We start from the raw sequence: 5,985 nt of genomic DNA on the forward strand, positions 1-5,985 counted from the left end.
CCATTTAGTGTAAGGACGATGTAAGCAGAGACAGAGTGGGAGGGCCTCTTCATCTWTCCCTTTTCCCCTTTTCCTTCAGAAATGCAGCCTTGGAAGGGACACAGGGACATGCAGAACACCAAAGGCCCAAGGGTGAGATTCTTCTGGTCAAGTTTTGTCATGTGTGTTGTAAACATCCAGAGCTGAGCTAATCACCCCAAGCTCCTTTTGTAGTCAATGAAGAGAGTCAGGCACTTTAAGGCAAAGTTCCTGTCAGTCCAAGGCACGTTCCTCAGAGAGGAAAAATGATTCATGCCAGCTTGTCTGCAGTGACTAGAAAGGGTGCCTGGAGCCATTAACCCGAATGCAGACATCCATTCAGTTGCACACACATAGGATTCCAATGCCTGTGAAATGATGTTGGACCTCAGAGACATTTGCACAGGGCTTCCAGATGTAGCACCAGATCTATGGAGACCTGTGCAGGTCTTGAAGAGCAGTGGTGGCTGAGAACAAGCAAAGTGGCACTTGATGCCTCTTCACAATCAGTTGAGTCAAGCTGCTAAAGTCAAAGCAGATGACTCCTGCTCTGAATGTCTGACCATAGCTGGCCAAGTTTTGACCACATGTCTGGAAGGAGTGACTAAATGGGCAGGTTTGGGCCTGGATCAGGTAGCTACCCATAACTTCTGTTTTCACACTGTGATCCATCTGTACTGAAAGACATATCACCTGGAAAAACTCAATGGCATATCTATGAGATCGTCTAGGCATGAATGAGTGTTTTCCATGGTGGCCATGGTATCAGATGGACCAAGGGGTCCAAGACACTTCATCCATAAGTGCTGTTTCTGTCCCCAGCCAGGTCAGATGAAGTCTGTATAGGCCTGAGTTCAAATCATTTGCAAGGACCATGAGCTGCTGAGTCTTACAACAACAATGGACTTCGCTTCCTATAGAGACAGTTCACTCCCAGCTAGAGAGGTAGTTAGTAGGAAACCAGAGATTTTGGATGCTTTGGTTTCCACTGATGCTCAGGTGGGTGTATCTTTGGTTTGCAGATGGTTACAGCCACAGGTCAAGGCTTGTGCCTTCAGCATGTCTGGGAGCAACAGATTCACTTTGGTCTCTGACAGCATTGCTGCAAAGTAATTTCTCTCTTCAGGCTTTGCAACGAGGCAAAGAGGTGAGAAGTAGTGCCGAGCAGCTTGACATACAGTTTGTAAGGTCTCGGGTTAATTCTGTGCTCAACTATAAATTTCTCTGTGTAGAGGTGGCAGGCCTAATTGATTTAAGAGCCAAATTCCCATTTTTCAAGGAACATTATCTGGATTTCTGAAATCTTGGAGCTTGTTTTCAGCCCTGAAACAGGAGGGTTAATGTCCTTTCTAGATGATYTGCCATCTTAAATCATGTTAATTAACAATGTAATTAGCTTTTTTAAAACCCATTTTCCTATCAAATCTCATTATGTAGCACAGAACTAAAGCTTGTAGAGTTTTTTTCTTTTGGATCTGTTGTAAGCAAAAGCCTATAAAGAGAAAAAGAAGAAAAAGTCTTAAAGAAAAAGTCAAGCAAAGCTTAGGTTAGTATAGCCATGGTTGTATTTAGCAGGCCTGGAAATCCCTGTCCCCTGTTTTCATTGACAAAACCTCCTAGAGCTCACTCAGTGTGACCCAAGTAATGCCATCAAAAGTCAGTTGTATTTTGCTATACTTTGCTGTTTTAAAATTTCTTCATCATCTTGTTTGACAGATACAAAGAAACACTGGTGTGGGACTCAGCAGAGCTAGGTCTAATTCACTTCTCCACCCCAAAAGTCCTGAGATGTCTGGGGCAAGTTGCACCATATGGCAAAACAATGTGGGACTGGAAGTAGATTCTTGAGGGCATCTAGCCCAACTTCTTGCTTCAAAGGCAGGTTCAACTCTACCATTCTTACCCCTATCAGATATGGATGATATAATGGAGATTTTTCCCAGGCAATTTCTCCTTCCTATGTTTCCCTGTCCTTGTCTCTCTTCCTGATTCCCTTCTTTTCTTTTCATGCATTTGGAGACATGTCTGTCCTCAGGTGACTCTGAGACTAATCTGTTTCAGTGCTTCCTCCTTAATCTTCATCCTTCTGCTCCTTTGTTCATTTTTTTCGTCTGTTTTTGGACTGTGCATRGTTTGATACCTTTTTCCTCAAAAGCCTAGGAGGTCCAGCTGAGGCCTTCCCAGTAGTAAGGAGAAAACTTTATCACTAGCTTCAAAGATAATGTCATGACTCTACTGAACTTCCCAAAGCCCAAACACTTTCCAGCTCACCAAGGACTATGAAAGTGCAATTCCCATTATGAATGAAGATTGGGAATGGTAGTCAACCTAGATATGAGATGCCTACATTTTACAGGCAGTGATCCAGCTGACTAAGCTTGGGTCTTTGCAGCTGAGCTCACCAAATTTTGTGGTGGGACTTGGTTGTGACATGGATGTCTAAGGCCATTTTAGGCACAGAAGACAATCCTGCTGCTGTTGAGAAGGACATGAGTCRTGTGCATATCTGCTGGCCCTGTGTAGATATCTCAGGTATCTTCAAGGTCAGGCCATCTGCATTTGTTTGACCAACTGTATTCTATATGAGGGTGTCATGGGCTATATGGGCAGTTTAGACATCCCCCTGGCACTGATCTGTAGAAATCCCTTCTCCAGAGCTGAGTCCTGCCCTGGGATGCTAAATCCCCTAGACAGCTCCACACACTWCCTTGCTCCATTGTCATGTCTACTTTTATTTCCATTCTTCCCATGCCCAGCTTGGTGCAGGTCACGAGCTTCTTCTGGATGGCATTAGCCCAGCTCTCAAGAACCTCTAGGAGAAGAACCTCAAATCCTTGCTCAATGTTTGAGTTGGTCAAGAGCTGCACCAAACAAAAGAGACGGTGAAAGGTGTTTCTGTGATTCTGTGATTCTGTGTTTCACCTTTGCCTCCACCTTAGCAGCAAGCACATAGGAGCCACCTTCTCCAGACCAGGGATGTTCCAGAAGCCAACCAGAGCTCACAACTTTCAAAAAATCCCCCTGCCTTCCTCCTCCCTTGCATCCCCATGGGGATGCATCCCCATCCTGCATCCCTGGACCCCGGAGCTCTGACAGTAACCATGCCGTGGGGGACTGTCAGTCAACCCAACATTGGGCAGTGTCAGCCACAGTTCGCTGTAATCTCCCGTCGGGGAGAGTGGTGCCAGAAGTGACAGCTACCTTTATCCACGTCTGGGGCATATAAACAATATCCTGAAATAATGACAGGGGGAGCATAAGCATCAATATCCTTCAGGCGCTTTGCTTTGCCCCCCCTCTCCCTCCACCCCGGAGCAAGATCCTGGACAGCCTCGTTTCCTAATACCTGGAGTTTCTTTGCTTATTAGCCTTATCTGCTGGAGCAAAGTACCTCGGTGAAAGACACTTTCTGGTGCTGCTTTTTCAGAATGTTTTTGTAATCCTTGCATTTATAGGCAAAGACAAGGAGATCAAAGCTGCCCAGGGTTTATAAAGCATGTCAGGCTGAAAGTTTGACATCAATTAAAGTGATCTACACGTTGTCCGGATTTATGAGAAAACACTGATTTCCCCCCTGCCCCCAAATCAGCAAGACTGTTTTCAGTGACTCGCATTTCAGGCCCTGCTGGTGAGTGACTGGAGATCTGAGAGCAATGTGAAGGAGACTTGGTGCCCAGAGGTTCACTCCGGATACAAGCTCTGGCCCTACTTGAGCTGAGTTTGGCGGTCTCAGCCACTTCCATTCACTTCTCCTTGTGCTGCAGTTGAAGTGTCTGCACTTGAAATGTTTCTGGAAGAAGAGGGAGAAACATGACTGAAAATTGTGCTTTTCTCTTCAATCTTTTTTTTTAGGGAGTAGAGGCATGGGGGAGAATGAGGACCCTCATGGCAAGATACTTGTGAGGGAAGGGGTGATTTCAGCTCRTAGGCTCAGAAAATTGGGACCGATGCCTTCAGTTTTCCATGGAGGAGCCCTGACCTCTTCTCTAGCTTTCTTGCAGAAGCTGGCCTACTATACATAAAAAAGAAAAAGTGACTCATAGACCGTGAAGGTAACCAGAGGGAGAGGAGCCTGGTTGACATCTATGCATCCATGTTAATGCAGTAATGTGGTGTGGACAGTGACTGCACTCTCCCCCACCCTAGAAATTGCTGTTTTATGGACCCCAACTTCCTTTGGTCCTCTGAAATTTGTACTCCTTGTGCAAGGTAATAAAATACAGAGCAGCAAAACCTAACGTATAAGAATGTCTTGGAAAAACCTCCCGGTGCCCAGCTGATTTGCAGATCTCCTGCCTTTGGAAATCAAGGAGAAGATTGTGGTGGTGCTAAGGACTGGGGAAGGAGCTCCAAAATGCCAGAAAAGAGTGAGCTTTTCTCCAGTGGGAGAAAGACCCCTTATCCCAGGGCTAATGCCATTTCTCTATGGCTTTGGCAGGGCACCTGCTGCCTGGGTGCACTTGGTTCTCTCATGACTTTTGGATGAAGCTGTGCACATTCTCCCCATGCAGATTTCATTCGCCTTTGGTTTCTGGCCAGGRTGTAAATCATGCAGGAGCATCTTGCAGGTGCTTTGATTCAATATGAAAACAACTCAAAATATCCAAGAACTTAAAAAAAAAGCTTCTATATCTAAAAATGGCCAAAGCGAATACATGGGTGAGCATAACGAGAGAAAAATGGATATTTCATCTTTAAATTAGATCTTGCTTTCATCTTGTTTTCCCTGCTGTGATYCAGATATCCTCCAAGTGCTTTCTGGCGTTACTCCTGCATTTTTAACATCATAATTCTGTTTATTTACCCCAGTGTTCACTGCTCTTCCTGTGCCTTTTGGCCGATGGCTGATCATAGTGAACATTACTCCTCAAAAACAGAAAGAGTGCTGACTGTCTCTTCACCCACTGCAGAAATGAATGAAGAAATACTCCAAAGGCACCTATGACAGTAAGAAATGGAAGAAAAAGACAAAWAGCCAGTTTAAGGTTTAAGTCAGGCCCTAGAAACATCTCCCATGCCTGTGCCCCATGCAGCCAAACCCACCATCACATCAATTAAATCATTTCTGGTGCTGTGTCATAAACCAGATCAGTGGAATGACTGAGGATAATTTAAAATAAAAATTATATAAAAAAAGGGATAAGTTCTGTTCTCAAAACAGAAAAGATGAACCTTCATTTCCCCTGTATTTCTATTGATGTTCCTTAAACTACCTTTGCCATYAGAAACAATGTCACCTAAAACTGCACCTTGAGTCATGGGAGAGAATCCTTTTCTGGATAGACACATGCACGGTGACAGCAACAGGATCCAGCATGTCTCAGAGCAGACCAAGTAGGGGAATTTTGCTTTTGGCATACCCTGTGAGCCACTGGCTTCCTTAAAATACCCTACAAGGTATAGGGCTTATTTGCAGGAAAAAAAAAAAAAAAAAAAGAGAGAGAGAAAAATATTTGGGGAAGTGATGAAATAGTCATATTTTCTTCTTAGACCACAGGGTTTAGGAACTAGTGAAGTGCCAYGCATTGCAAGATGCTGCATATGATGGCTCTTAGGGAAGCAGTAGGAGTGTGCTGCAATTTAAATCTTTGCTTTGAAAACAAAGGAGAAAGAGAGCAGAGCCACCCATGATTCAGGAAATAATGTCCACCGTAGGAGTCTTGGCTCTTAGTATTTACTTCATCACAGATCATTTACCCACTCAGTGCCACAGATGTGTCATGGGAACAGGAGCTTGCACCAGCTGCAGAGATTTTCCTTCAAGAGAAACCCAGGGCTTCAAGAAGCCCCCCAGATTCCCCAGGTGGACCAAACTCCATTCTCAGGATAAGATTTATTCCTTTATTGCCCWTTCATTGAAAAATACTTAAAACCTGTGGGGCTGTAGCTTCATCTGTCCTGGGCTGCACAGATTCTTCTTTTGTTATCAGTAAAAGAATTATTGGGGACAAATATTTTAAGAGTGAG

Source organism: Nothoprocta perdicaria, unplaced genomic scaffold, assembly GCF_003342845.1.
Source record: "Nothoprocta perdicaria isolate Ctin4 unplaced genomic scaffold, notPer1 scaffold_101, whole genome shotgun sequence".
Classification (NCBI taxonomy): Eukaryota; Metazoa; Chordata; class Aves; order Tinamiformes; family Tinamidae; genus Nothoprocta; species Nothoprocta perdicaria.